Raw genomic sequence first — 16,166 nt, 5'->3', positions numbered from 1 at the left:
GATTGATAGGTTCTTGATTTGTAAGGGGGTTAAGGAGTTGTTTACTGGAAAAAGGCACGAGAATGGAGCTGAGAAATGGAAAAATTAGCAGGATTATGGTGGAGTGGGCTCCATAGGCTAAATGGCCTAATTCTGCTCCTCTATCTTATGGAACTATTACAGCTCACCTGGAGAAAGTGCGCTCACAATGCTCTGCAGGTTGGAGCCCCAGGGTTTAGATTTGCCTATGAAGAAGGAACAGAAATGTGCTTCCAAATCAGGAAAACACCCGACTCAGAATGGGAATGTGGCAATTACGGCACACCAATGTATTTTGTCCTTGGCCTCCTTAGGTAGTTGAGATCACAGATTTGTGAGGTTTTGACTGAGTCACCTAGACAAATGCTTATAGAGTACACTTCAGTATGTCCTGCTTACATTGGTAAGCATACACAAGGTGACTGTTTGGTGGAGCACCTATGCTGTGTCAGCAATGAACATCCTAATTTCCCATTTGCATGCTATTTCAATTCCCCCTCCTATTCCCAAACTGACCTGACTGCCTTCTGCCTTTTCCACTGGCAGGGTATGTCCAAATGTAATCCGAGAGGACCACACTTCATTTCCTGCCTGGATATTTACAACCCAGTGGTGTGAACATTAAATTTCTAATTCCAGGTAACCCACACTCCCTGAATGCCCTTCTGCCTGCTTTTATTTACCCCCCTCCCCATCTATGTCCCCCATCTGGTTTCGTCAGCCAATTGTCCATTCCTCAACTGGTTCCACCTTCCTCTACTGCCACCCTGGCTCCATCTGGCTTTTTTTCCTATGTCCTTACCTTCTTCCACCTATCATCTTCCAGGCAGCACTTTCCCTCCAACTCCAGTACTGCCCTTTGCCCACCTGGCTCCATCTTCTCATTTTCTCTGCCATCACTTGGTTCTACTTATCGCCTACTGGCCCCTGACTCACCACTCCACATCCCCTCTGCAATCTCAGTTGGATACATTGCTCTTGACCTAGAACATTTACCACCTTACCTTTATTATAATATTTCTTTACCACCACAGATGCTACCTGACACCTGAGTTGTTCCACTGATTTGTTTTATTTTGGCTTTGAATCTATTAACTCTATTTAAATTCTTTTCCTGTTTTTTTTATGAGAATTAAACCACCGAGGCTCTCAAGGGCAACAGTAACTGCAGATGCTGGAATCTGTAGCAGAAAGCTGAATCAATTCAGCATGTCAAGCTGCACATGTAAAGGCAAATGGATGGTCTGTATCAGGGATAGCCTGGATAATTTTCCACAATGCTGGTATTGTACCTGTGCTGGACCAGCTTCCCCAGAGGAGAGTACATTTTGTTGATACTACAGCTGCAATATTTTCTGCTCCCATAATTCATGCACTCAGCTATTCCTGGATTGCCTGAATTCTGGCTCTGGTGTGGGTGAGCTTCCAGCTGAGCATGGTTGCAAATGCCTTTAGAACTCATGTTGTGCACTGACATTGTGGAGTGTGGCAAAGTTATTAAAATTTCCTCCCATTTTTCATTTAGTTTAATATAATTGTACACTGCTAGTGGTGTCAGGTCTGCAGAATTTGATCTGATCTATTGGATTACCCAGCTCCATTTATTGTCTCTTGTGTTCAGCATGGTTGTATCCCTGTTTTGCAACTTCACACTTCATTCTGAGGCGTGTGTGATGTTGCATCCTTTTGCACACTTCATTGAACCAGAGACCGTTCTCTGGTTTGATTGTCATGGTGAAGTGCAGGATACATCAGGCTAAGAGGTTGCAGATGGTGGTGATGTACATTTTTTTTCTGCTGCTGCTGCTAATGAAAATGATGGTCAAGGATGCCCAGCTTTGAGCTGTCAGAGCTACTCTGAGATTTATCACTGGTATATGATTTGCTGTAACTGGTTCCTTAAGCCATTTTCTGTACAAGTGGTGCCTTTGCTTTCTTTTCTATACAAATATGCAAGCATTTTGAAATACATTGTGCAACTGCTTTAGTTTAAGTGATTTGTCAATGATTGTAGATTTGTGGATAACTCAGAGCTGAGCAATTTCCTTGTACTTTAACAGTTGAAGTGGCATTGATGTTGAGAGCAAACTATTAAGTATATTTGGAGCCAATTCATCTTGGCTAAGTTATAGCACTATTATATTCTTTCTCCCTTATCTTAAACAAAATGTTTAGCAGAAAACACTTAAAGTAATGTTGAACTTAGCACAATTAAAGGTTGTGGGGAACTAAAGTGTTTGCACTTGGTGCTATAATGTGGTCACAGATTGGATAATCATGTCAGGTTCTAATTCTAAAGGTCACAGAAAAATTGGATGAGTTCAATGAACAGCTGTCAACAGCACTATCAGTGCAAACATGAGGAAATCTGCAGATGCTGGAAATTCAAGCAACACACACACAAAATGCTGGTGGAACACAGCAGGCCAGGCAGCATCTATAGGAGAAACACTGTCGACGTTTCGAGCCGAGACCCTTTGTCAGGACTAACTGAAAGGAGAGATACTAAGAGAATTGAAAGTAGGAGGGGGAGGGGGAAATGCGAAATGATAGGAGAAGACCGGAGGGGGTGGGATGAAGCTAAGAGCTGGAAAGGTGATTGGCAAAAGTGATATAGAGCTGGAGAAGGGAAAGGATCATGGAACGGGAGGCCTAGGGAGAAAGAAAGAGGGAGGGGAGCACCAGAGGGAGATGGAGAACAGGCAGAGTGATGGGCACAAAGAGAGAGAAAAAAAAGGGGAGAAAAACACTAAATATATCAGGAATGGGGTAAGAAGGGGAGGAGGGGCATTAACGGAAGTTAGAGAAGTCATTGTTCATGCCATCAGGTTGGAGGCTACCCAGCCGGTATATAAGGTGTTGTTCCTCCAACCTGAGTGTGGCTTCATCTTGACAGTAGAGGAGGCCATGGATAGACATATCAGAATGGGAAATGAGATGTGGAATTAAAATGTGTGGTCACTGGGAGATCCTGCTTTCTCTGGCTGACAGAGCGTAGGTGTTCAGCGAAATGGTCTCCCCGTCTGCGTCGGGTCTCACCAATATATAAAAGGCCACACCGGGAGCACCGGACGCAGTATACCACACCAGCCAACTCACAGGTGAAGTGTCGCCTCACCTGGGAGGACTGTCTGGGGCCCTGAATGTTGGTGAGGGAGGAAGTGTAAGGCCAGCTGTAGCACTTGTTCTGCTTGCAAGGATAAGTGCCAGGAGGGAGATCGGTGGGAAGGGATGGGGTGACGAGTGGACAAGGGAGTCACGTAGGGAGCGATCCCTGCGGAAAGCAGAAAGCGGGGGAGGAAACGATGTGCTTGGTAGTGGGATCCCGTTGGAGGTGGCGGAAGTTACGGAGAATTATACGTTGGACCTGGAGGCTGGTGGGGTGGTAGGTGAGGACAAGGGGAACCCTATCCCGAGTGGGGTGGTGGGCAGATGGGGTGAGGGCAGATGTGTGGGAAATGGGAGAGATGCATTTGAGAGCAGAGTTGATGGTGGAAGAAGGGGAAGCCCCTTTGTTTAAAAAAGGAAGACATCTCCTTCGTCCTGGAATGAAAAGCCTCATCCTGAGAGCAGATGCGGCGGAGACTGAGGAATTGTGAGAAGGGGATAGCATTTTTGCAAGAGACAGGGTGGGAAGAGGAATAGTCCTGGTAGCTGTGAGAGTCTGTAGGCATATAGTAGATATCAGTAGATAAGCCGTCTCCAGAGATGGAGACAGAAAGATCAAGAAAGGGGATGGATGTGTCAGAAATGGACCAGGTAAATTTGAGGGCAGGGTGAAAGTTGGAGGCAAAGTTAATGAAGTCGACGAGCTCAGCATGCATGCAGGAGGCAGCACCAATGCAATCGTCGATGTAGCGAAGGAAAAGAGGGTGACGGATACCCGTATAGGCTTGGAACATGGACTGTTCATCATCATCAGTGCAGTTGTCTTTTGACCACTTTATTCCTTTTTGGGACTGATTTATGCACACAGTTGAGATTGATTGACATTGGTTGCTCACAAGGCCCCTCCATCTCTTCACATACTGTAGTTAAATTGAACTGTCAGATCAGAAGATCCTCAATTGCTCCAGCTTTTGTTGCTATGTTAAACCTTGAGCAGCTAGTTTCAATCCCTCTCAGCTGAAGAGTTGGTAGCATTAAATTGGCCTCAAAAGGACTGGAACTGTGTAGTCAAAGCAGATTCACAGATGGCAAGCAAAGGGTGCCAACTGCTCATTGCACTCATCTAAATACCCTCTGGGTTACAGAAATGGATAAACAATTCAATCTGTTGCACTATCTGATACTAGCAAGTTGTTCCTTGTGTCTTTGCCTTTCTCTGGCTCTGTGGTGCTGATAATTACATTTCTATGCAGTGAAATAACAAATAATATCTCACTTCTTTCTCCTACTTCTTCCATGGGTTTCAGTCCAACCCTTGGTTGCACAATAATTTTGTAGCAGTAGTAATAATCATACAATTCCAATGCTATAGAGAAAATAGTGCTAAGAATAGAGCCATGTGCCTTGCAAAATGTATGATTATTATACACAGTAATGTAAAAAGTGCACTATTTTTCTGTAGCAGCAATATTATTTGTGGCCAAGGACAGATTAGTGATGGGTGCTGCAACCATTTAGACAGAAGGAAGAATGCAGTTACATTCATTAAACCGGTTGGTTTTAAGTTAGCCTGTACCCCATCTGCATTAATCATCAGCTGTTACGAATTTCATTGCCGCCAAAGCGATACAAGTATCATTCGTCAATTCCTATTGCATTTCTACTTCAGTGTGCTGTAATGGAGTCATCAGGCGATACAACACAGAGAAGGGCCCTCCAGCCCCCTCATGTCCACGCTGACCTCATTGTCCAGTAACTCTTGCAGCATTTTATGCTTCTTCTTCCATACATGTAGATTTCTAAAAATGAAAATACAAGCTAATGTGCTGCCATTCACTCTTCCAACATTTATCAGCAGAATGGAGAAACAATACTCTTCAATCTTAGACTAATTGCATCAAGTTAAAATAAATTTACTCTTGGTTTCTATTCTATAGATGTGCTGCCAGTTCTGTACACTTCTAAGTAAAAAAGAATTAGGCTATCAGCATTATCACTTACAATTGTACCAAATGGTGTGCAATTTTGTAAAACCTTTGAATGAAATCTTAAAACATTAGATTTTTTTTCTTCCTGTAACCTGAATATATTTGGTAAATAATGCTTCTAATAATAGGTCCACATGTCCATTCTTGTAGAACACTGTTGGACGTACGAACACTGCAGCTCTGAAGTGCAACTAATGCAGAATGCTTTTAGTAGAGATTTATATGCTAGGTACAGTATAAGACATTGTGTAGGTCATTTACTTAGTAGTTTTTTTGCAATATGCTGTGTAGCTTCTCCAAAAATATTATCCAGTGTTGGTCTGTAATATAAAAGTACTCTTTGACATAATTTATATTGTTCATGTCTTGAATAATTGCACTACGTAACCTGCATTTGCAGAAATCTGGTGCCTGGTGTTTAATAGATTACACAGATGTTTGATATTGTCACACATTTGATGGCTATTTGAGGCTTAACCTAACTAGGGTATTCTGAACAGAAAAACATTGTTTGATCTTTGGCAATTAGATTATGTACCTAATTATTTGAGAATGTCTAATATGTGTGAACTGGTAAAGTGTGCTTTTTATGGATGTATGCACAGTTTTAAAAGTGGACAAATCAGAACAGAAGAGAAATTGAGAAGCAGAAAATTATCATCTTAGTGGAGTCATCAGAAATTTGTCTTCCCAGACCACTTACCCAGGAGTTACTTATTTTAACCCCTTGTTTTATTTTGCACCTTCATAGTAGTGAATCATCTGATCAAACTCTTGACATCCTGTTTTGCTATAAAACAGTTAATCTATCCTTTCTTGACCTATCCTAGTCCTTAAACTATTGGTTGCATTTTACTTACCTGGACAAAATTTCTCATATCCTCTACTGTCTTCCCAAGGCTGGCCACTTCGCCAAATCATGCTAGCCTACTTTTATTCTTATTTATCCACTCATGGCTGAGAATGAACAGCTATGGCTTTTATTCTGATACACCATTGCTTTCAGTGTCCCTCCAAGGCCTATTTCTGACCTTTTTCATTTTTTGCAGTCTGAGTTTGTGCAATATCATCCCAAATTGTCCCATATGTTGATATCAACACTTTATTTGATCTCCCTCTCTCCTTAAAATGCCAGATCATTTTTCCAAAGTCCAGACGTTTCCTCCAATGTAATAGTGGGAAGACCAATGTCATCATCTTTAGCCCCTATCAAAATCTCTTACCACCTCCATCTTTCTCCCTGACAACCATCTGAAACTGAACCAGGTAGTTTCCGCCATGGTATCACATTTGATCCTCAGTTTTGTATTAGACCATAAAGACCCCCTTTTTACAATTATTTTCCATTTGCCAGCCTTTGCAGCTCATCTGCTGCTGAAACCTACATTCAGGCATTTTATCACTTCTAGATTTGATTACTTTCATATGCTTTCAGGTTGTCTTCATATTGTATCTTCTAGAAATCTAAATTTTTCCATAATGTTGCTGTGTTAAATTTCAACCAAGTCCTGAGCACACTTCATCCCAGTGCTGGTTGCCATTCAGTCAGTGCCTTGATTACTAGATTCTCGCTCGTGTTTTCAAATGTTTCCACGAACATGCCCAATTCTGTCTCTGTCTTTCTGACATCCTTGCATTGTCAATTATGTGATCTTCCAATCATTTCAGAAATTCTCTGTTTGCTGAGAGCTTTATTCTCTGTAAAATTAACTAATACCTGTTTTACTGTTATAAAATTGCTTCCAGCTTACTAGCTGACAGTGTTAACCCCTAATTTGTAACAAAAAGACTGGACACGTGGAGACAATTTATACTTATTCAGCAAGCTGCAGCAAACTAAGCAAACAGCATATAGTTACACGGCTCGAGTTGTTTTATAACAAACAGTATGGCCGCTCGATTTGTTTGACAGAAGTTACTCAGTCAGGGTGATTGCTATCAGGTTAGTAACAATGATGTCACCTACTGCAGCCAGCCAGTTCCAAGTTGAGCTGGGCTCCTGATCTCATTATGTCTTTGTTATAAAGATAGTCTTACCTTCAATCTAGCTACATCATCCATCTCCACTCTAAACCCGCAACCAAACAGATGCAGGTTAGGTACCCCTAGTCTCACGTATTCCAAAGTCTTTATACTTTAATATTTCATCCTATACCTTCTGAAAACATGAGCTTCCCTAAAACATGAAGTCCTGCTTGATCAAATTACGTGCTCACTTGACTCCCAATAAAAAAAAATGCTTATCATCAATTAAAAAAAACATCTGGAAACAGCTCAGCAGGTTATAAATATATATATTAATCATTCACAGTCGAGGTTCAAAAAAAGAATGTGAACCTCTGGGGGTAATGCCTTTTGCAAAAGTTATTTGTAGTCGGGTGTTCCAATCAATGAGATGAAATTGGAGGTGTGGGTTATAGAGGTTGTATAAAAAAGACACACAAAGTCAGGTTACTGGCAGAGCCTGCTCTTCTCAAGAAATATCTGTTTATTTACACCATGCCTCGATCAAAACAACTTGCAAAGGACTTTAGAAGAAGAATTATAGAGATGAATAAAGCTGGAAAGGCTACAAAAACATTTCTAAAGACCTGAGTGTTCATCAATCCACAGTAAGAGAAATTGGCTACAAATGGAGAAAATTCAGTACTGTTGCTACTCTCCCTAGGAGTGGGCATCTTGCAAAGATCACACCAAGAGCACAAGGTGCAATGCTGAAGGAGGTGGAAAAGAACCTGAGGGTAACAGCAAAAGATCTGCAGAATTCACTCGAACTTGCTGAAGTCTCTGTTCATGTGTCCACTATAAGAAAACTGAACAAGAATGGTGTTTTTGGAAGGACACCACTGCTCTCAAAAAAAAATTGCTGCACATTTCAAATTTGCAGAAGACCACCTGGATGTTCCACAACACAGCTGGGACAGTGTTCTGTGGACAGATGAGACAAAAGTTGAATGTTTTGGTAGAAATACAGATCACTATGTTTTGAGGAAAAAGGCACTGCACACCAGCACCAAAACGTCATCACAACTGTGAAGCATGGTGGAAGGAGCATTATGGTTTGGGAGTGCTTTGCTGCCTCAGGGCTGGGACAGCTTGCAGTCGTTGAGGGAGCAATGAATTCAAAATTGTATCTAGACATTTTACAGGAGAACGTCAGGGTAGTGGTCCATCACCTGAAGCCTAATAGAAGTTTGTTGATACAACAAGACAATGATCCGAAACAGAGTAATAACAGAATGATTTAAAAAGAAGAAAATTCATGATTTAGAATGGCCAAGTCAGAGTCCAGAACTTACCCCAATTGAGATGCTGTGGCATGACCTGAAGAGGGCTGTTCATGCACGGTATCTTAGAAATACTGATGAACTGAAACAGTTTTGTATGGAAGAATGGTGTAAAATTCCTCCTTGCTGTGTGTTCAATAACTTCTTTACCCCACAATGATCTTCAGCTTTAAAACTTTAATTCCACCTTTAATTAAATTATTCAGAATTTATCGGAAATTAATTGGGATTATTATTTTTCACAATCTTTCATATAATTCTTTTAATTTATAAAACTTCCCAAGGTACACTTTAAATTGAACTCATTGGTGTGAATCTTGGAATCCTGTTGTATGTTTTTGTAACAGCTGCTGGTAACAGATTTGGTTATACAGTATCTGCTAAGAACATTTTGAATTGTGAGGCCAGTATCGTGTACAGTATATGTGTCTCACTGATGCTTTAATGCCAGGCAACAAAATATTATGCACTCTCCAATTCAAATTCCTTTGTGGTGAAGTAGTGATTCCTTTGTAGTATTCTATTTGAATTTTTTACTAGTTGAATTGTTGAATCTTTTAGCTTAATTTGGTCTAATTTGTTCAGTTATAACAGATGCTAGTTCTAAACATTTGGGTGCTAAAATGGACCCTTTCTTATAGAACAAAGGTGATTCACTTTGCAGTGTATCTCAAAGAACCTGTCTTTCTGACATCGTGATATCTTTTTCTAATTCCATCCTTTAATGTATAGGTCTGAGTGATATTTAAAAAGGTTGTAACCACAATATGCTGAATAATTAATTATACTTGTGCTGTGAGCTGCAAGATAAGTTGGTTTTATTCCATTCCAGTGTTTAAAAAGTGCAATGATAATGGCAGAATTTAGTTTTCAAATGAGGTTATAAGATTACAGTATTAAAATGAGTAGAATTTACAGGAGCTACAGAAATAAATGACAACTCAATTGTTTTCCATTTTCTCCAATTATGTAATGTTATAGCATATATCCATAATGTTATATTATGTTATAAATAAGATCCCCATAATTATGCTTCTGAATTTAGTCGACCTTTTGAATATCCTAAATCCATGCAACCATGACTTCTACCTCATTTATGTCGTAGCCTTTACTGTCTTGCTCTTTCTTCCAAATAGTAATTTGGAACTTAGACCATGTGTCATTCATTAGCGGTGACTTGTGCTCAATTTAATTTAAAATGTGATGTTTTAAAGTACTCACCCCATCACTGAGCAGTTCCCACAATCTCTGGACTCACTTTTAAGGACTCTTCATCTCATGTTCTATATTTGTTGTTATTTATTATTATTATTTATTATTTTCTGTAGTTGCACAATTTGTTGTCTTTTGCACATTGATGATTTGTCTTGTTGAGGGTGGTCTTTCTTTGAAACTATTGTGTTTTTTGTACTTACTGTGAATGCCCACTAGAAAATAAATCTCAGGCCTGTATGTAGACATGTATGTACTTTGATAATAAATTTATTTTAAGCTTTGAACTTTGTCCTCAGCTCTTAAAATTAAATTATTCTAATTGTCATCAGTGGAAGCTGCCTCATTCCAACGCTGCCGATAGTGACCCTGAATTTTCATCCACTGAACCTATTTATCATGTGGGATTACTTCAGCCTTTCATCTATATGCAGTGAGAAGGGTGGCTTTGGAGACATTTCAGGAACTTCAAAGCAGCTTCAGTCTCGAAAGGTGTACAGAGTTCATTGAATTGCTAACTTCTAGAAATGAGGAAGTGTGTGAGATCAGAGTTATAGCTCACTAGGTTTGAACTTCATCGAAGAATGTTCATGCTAAGGTTTGATGTACTCGCATTAGACCATAGGACAGTGTAGTAACCTTGCTAATCACTGCAACAGTACCTTAATATTTAGGGTTTTATCTAAAACTCATACAAGATAGTGAATGATAATCATAAATTAAGTTCAATTGGTATGTGTTCTTTGCAATTCTCTTTTTGTGCTCGTTGAATGAGGGGTGTTAGGGTTACTGCATGTGATACCCTTTATTTATACATAGCTCATTTTGAATGTTTTGTGAACTGGATTAGGACTTTCTGTATCATAGCCAAAATATATATTGAATTTCAGAATAAGTGTTTGCTCATATATAATGCTGTTTTAAAGTTCAAAATAAACTTATTATCAAAGTACATATGTCACCATCATTGTGTGGTTTGGAGCCGCCACCAAGCAGGATAGAACCAGACTACAGCGCACAGTGAGGACTGCCAAGCACATCATTGGAGCCTCCCTGCCCTCTATTGTGGACCTGTACTCTTCCAGGTTGAAGAAGAGGGCGGGGAACACCATAAAGGACTCCTCCCATTCTGCGCACGGACTGTTCGATCTGCTTCCGTCTGGTAGGCGCTTCAGATCCCTCCAGACTAAGACTAATAGGCACTGGAGAAGTTTTTTCCCTACTGCGGTCACTTTGCTGAACAGTTAACTGCCGGTTAACTGTCAGCTAACTATTACTTGGATTGCACTACCTGTATGTATAATCTATATTTTCATTTATATTTATCATTATTATTGTTATGAGCAGAGAGACAACATCTGCCGGAAGTAAATTCCTTGTATGTGCATAGGTACTTGGCGATTAAAGTCTGATTCTGATTCTGATATACTACTCCTGAGATTCATTTTCCTTGTGGGCATTCACAGTAAATTCAAAGCAACACAGTAGAATCAATGAAAAGCCACACACACAAGATGGAGAAATAGCCAATGTGCAAAAGACACCAAAATGTGCAAATACAAAAAAAAACAAAATAATGATAATTAATAAATAAGCAATAAATATCAAGAACATGAGATAAAGAGTCCTTGAAAGTGAGTCCACAGGATAAGTTGTGGGAACAGTTCAACGTTGGGGTAAGTGAAGTTGAGTTCAAGAAGCTGATGGTTGAGGGATAGTAACAGCTCCTGAACCTGGTTGTGTGGCTCCTGTGACTCCTGTAGCCCTTTCCTGATGGCAGCAGCGAGATATGAGCATGGCTTGGATGATTAAGCTCTTTGATGATGAATGTTGCTTTTCAGGGAAAGCACTCCTTGTCGATATGCTCAATGAGGGCTTTACCCTTAATAGACTGGGCTGTACCCGCTGCTGCTTGTTGGCTTTTTATGTTCAAGGACATCGATGTTTCCCTGCCAGGTCTGTTTACTTTCCACCGCACATCTGTAGAAGTTTGTCATAGTTTTCGATGACATATAACCATATAACATTACAGCACGGAAACAGGGCATCTCGGCCCTTCTAGTCCTTGTTGAATGCTTACTCTCACCTAGTCCCACTGACCTACTCTCAGCCCATAACTCTCCATTCCTTTCCTGTCCATATACCTATCCAATTTTTTTTTTAAATGACAATATCGAACCTGCCTCTACCACTTCTACTGGAAGCTCGTTCCATGCAGCTACCACTCTCTGAGTAAAGAAGTTCCCCCTCATGTTACCCCTAAACTTTTGCCCCCTAACATGCTGAATCTTTGCAGACTTCTAAGAAAGTAGAGGTACTTATGTGCTTTCTTTGTAATCTCTCTTGCATGTTGGATCCGAAATGATAATGCTGGGAAATTTAAAGTTGCTGACTCTCTCTACCTCTAATCCCCTGAAGAGGACTTGCTCCTGGACCTCTGATTATCTCCTCCTGTAGCCAATAATCAGCTTTTTGGTTTTGCTAACATTGAGTGAGAGATTGTTGTTGTGGCACCATTCAGCCAGATTTTCAATTTCCCTCCTGTATACTGATTTGTAACCACTTTTGATTCGGTTGGATGATGGAATTGATAGCTTTATGACCAAGTCTGAGGCTGATACAAAAGTTGGTGGAGGGGAAGGTAGTAATGAGGAAATAGGGAGTCTGTGGAAGGACTGAAGACAGATGAGAATGGGCAAAGAAGTGGCAGATGGAATACAGTATAAGGGATATGGTCTTGTACTTGGTAGAAGGAATAAAAACCATAGTCTAATTTCTAAACAGGGAGCAAATTCAGAAATCAAAATTAAGGGACTTGGGAATCCTAGTGCAAGATTACCCTTGCAGATTGTTTTATTAGTAAGGAAGGAAAATACAATATTAGAATTTATTTCAAGAAGGTTAGACTAAAAAAGCAAGGATATGTTAGGCATTGATCAAAACACATTTGGAGTATTGTGAGCAGTTTTGAGCTCCATGTTAAAGAAAAGATGTGCTGATATTGGAGAGGTTCCAGAGAAGGTCTGTGAGAACGATCTTTGGAATAAAAGGGTGAAGGTATTATGGGCATTGGAATGTTCTGGGCCTGTACAAGCTGGAGTTTAGATGAATATGTGGGATCCTGAGGAGACCTACAAAATGTAGAGTGGACATGCAGAGGATGTTTACAGTAATGGGCAAGACTAGGACCAGAGGGCACAGCCTCAAAATAGAAGGATGTCCCTTAAGAACAGAGATGATGAGGAATTTCTTTTGCCAAAGTATGGTGAGTCTTGGGAGTTTATTGATGGCATGGGGTCAAGTCATTGGGTGTATTGAAAGAGGAGGTTGATGGGTTCTTGATCAATAAGGGTGCTAAGGACTATGGGGGAAAGGCAGGAAAATGGAGTTAAGAGGGAAAATAAATCAGTTATAATTGAAGCTGTATTCTGTTTACACTCCTGTACGGGTCAGAATGCTGGCGCATGACAGAAAACGATCTTGCCAAGGTGTCGTCATTCCTCACCATGAGCCTCAGGAAGATCCTCCCTATTTTCTGGCCAAGAAAGATCTCCAACCGTGCCCTACTCCTTCAGTATCATCAAGAGGACATGGCCACAATCATCATGAGGAAACGTTGGAGAAGGATTGGGTACGTGATGAGAAGAGAAACCAACTCCATCATCAAGACAGCACTTTATTGGACCCCTGAAGGGCAGAGGAAATGCAGGAGACCAAAGGCAACTTGGCACCATACCGTGGAGGTGGAAATAAGGACCCTGAACCACACTTGGGGCAAAATAGAGAAGATGGCCAAGGACAGACAGAGATGGAGGACCTTCATTGCTGCACTAAACATCAGCGATGCAACAGGCAGTAACTTATGACTGGATGGCGGAGCAGACTAGATAGGCCAAATAGCCTAATTCTGCTCTTTTATTGTATGTTCAACTAAAAAAGTATAAATGCTGGAACATTTGAATTAGTCAAAAACAGAATGAATATTTTGGGTCAATATAACTTGTCTAAATGGAGTGGGATGGCGAGAACAGGGAATGCTTAGGTTAGAAAGCAGATCAAAGTTGTCATGATAACCATTGCTTTATATACTAACAATTAGAGATCGAAGGGAAAAGAAGCAAATGGATAAATTGAAATAAAATGTCCAGTAAAATCTCAGGAGAGAAAGCATCTAAAGGGCTGGAAACAGGAAATTGTCAAATTCACTGTCCATTTCCACTGGCTGCTATGTACCCAGAAAAAATAGATGCTATTTCTCTAGCTGACATTGGAATTAATGGGAAAATACCTATGTCAAAGACAGAGAGAATTAAAGTGACAGGCAGTTGGAAACTGGATTGAACAAATATCCGTCAATTTGTTATATCTCATTCAGTTCTCAGAATGTTGTCTTCCCTTCTTCAGAGAAATTAATGCAGATTTGGTGCTTGCCAAGTTACCTCCATTAGGCTCAGTAAATCTGAACTTCTAGTCACTGTTCACTTTAATTCTCTGTCTCATTCTGACTTCTGTCTTTTATCTCCTGTGCTGTTCTGATGATTTGTAGTTTAACACTAAGGAGCATCATCTCATCATCCACATAGCATGTTGTAGCTCTTGTATCTTAATATCAAATGAGCGGTTTAGAATAACTGGCATTTTTTTAAACTTAACAAATGTTAGTGGATGTATCTCTTTCACTTTGTTTCTTTTCTCTCTGCTTTAAATTTCTGAATTTCAGGTCAACATTCCCATCACAACTTGGTTATTTCAATTATTTAGTGTTAATAATTTGTTATTTATATGGTCCAGTGCTCCTTGAGAGCAGCCATTCTGTTTGATGGGGTGGTGGGGAAGATATATAGCATGTTTGTCTTGATTAGTTAAGGAAATGAATTGAATTCAAGAGTTGAGAAGTTATGTTGTAGCTTTATACATAAATCTCTGGTTCGGCCATTTCTGGAGTATTGCATTCATTTCTGGTCACCCCATTATAGGAACGATATGGAGTCTTTGTGGAGGGTATAGAAAAGATGCTTCTTGGATTAGAGGGCATTGTCAATACAGAGAGGTTGGACAAACTTCTTCTGAAGCAGTGGAGATGTCATAGACATATGGTTGCATTCAAGATTAGAGAGGATATGTTGAAAGGAAAAATTCAGGATGCACTTTTTTTTACACCGAATGGTGGGTACCTGGCATAGGCTGCTGGGGTGGTAGTGGCAGCACAGGAGGGTTTTGTGAGGCTCTTAAGCACATGAATATGCAGAACATGAGGGGGAATATGAACCACGTTCAGCACAAAGGATCAGGTATTAATAGCATAATTAGTTCAGTACAGCATCATGAGCTGAAGGGCCTCTTTATGTTCTGTATTCTGTATCCTCCACTTGAACAAATAGATCATTGGAGTTTTAGTACAGATTAGTATACAACTCTCTCAATAAATTCAATTCAATTCAAACCCTATTGTAGCCTTTTCCGTGATCTTTTGCTGAATGAGATGCTTCTTTATGGCTTCTTTTGAAACGTTGTACAACACTAGCACATCTTGCCACAATTTAAAGAAAGAGAATTTCTAACTTTGATAGAAAATTATTGCAGTCTAATTGCGAATGAATATGGAGCATAGGGTAAATTGTCAGTATGCTGTGGAGCTGTGTTGTGGCATGCTGTGCAGTGATTTCAGACTACAGCCAGTCTATAGTTGATAAAGCCAGGGGAGCAACACAGACATCTGGTTTCCTCTTTGGAACGTGGATAAAACATTGATCATTACTAGTGAAAGACAGAGCTAGTTTGTTCTCACCAACCTTCTGACCAGACTTGCAGTTTTTAATCTCATAAAGTTTATTGCTTATTGTTGTTTTAACAATTAGATCATGTTAAAGTTATTTCAGGCAACCCCTGCATTACAGCTGTTTGGATAACAGAAATTTACTCTTGTGGAATTTACAAAACCAAGATACGGATAAAAAATTATTAGTACAGAATTTATGTGGGAGAAATAAACACAAGATGTGGAGGAAAAAGCGAACTATTGTGGGAACATAAGATTTGGACGTCATTTCAATGTGTTGAATAGGTGGGCAATCACATCTGTTTTCACCCCCCCCCCCCCCCAAACAACACAGTCTCTTTGGTCTGAGGACTTGTAAACTTGCACTCAGTGAACACTTTATTAGGTACAGGAGTGGAGGCTGGTGTGGTCTTCTGCTGTGGTAGCCCATCCGCTTCGAAGTGTGATGTGTTGTGCATTCAGAGGTGCTCTTTTGATCACCACTGCTGTAATGTGTGGTTATTTGAATTACTGAGACCATCCTTTCAGCTTGGACCAGTCTGGCCATTATCCTCTGACCTCTCTCATAAACAAGATGCTTTCACCCACAGAACTGCCACTCACTGGATGTATTATGTTTCTCATGCCATTATCTATAAACTCTAGACTCTCGAGCCCGTTATGCATGAAAATCCCAGGGTACCCACAGTATACTCAAACCACCCCATCTGGCACCAACAATCATTCCATCGTCAAAGTCACTTGGATCTCATTTTTTGCCCATTCTGATGTTTG

General features: G+C 40.2%; 1 protein-coding gene across 3 annotated transcripts in view; it reads left to right on the top strand.

Moving 5' to 3' along the window:
• Positions 1 to 16,166, top strand: part of mtor (mechanistic target of rapamycin kinase) — a 319,886-nt gene that overhangs the window by 178,157 nt on the left and 125,563 nt on the right. The gene's annotated exons all lie outside the window — the stretch shown is intronic.

Source organism: Hemitrygon akajei, chromosome 29 (genome assembly GCF_048418815.1).
Source record: "Hemitrygon akajei chromosome 29, sHemAka1.3, whole genome shotgun sequence".
In the NCBI taxonomy this organism is placed as follows: Eukaryota; Metazoa; Chordata; class Chondrichthyes; order Myliobatiformes; family Dasyatidae; genus Hemitrygon; species Hemitrygon akajei.
Note: the sequence above shows the minus strand (reverse complement) of the source record. Positions and strands in the feature narration are given on the sequence as shown.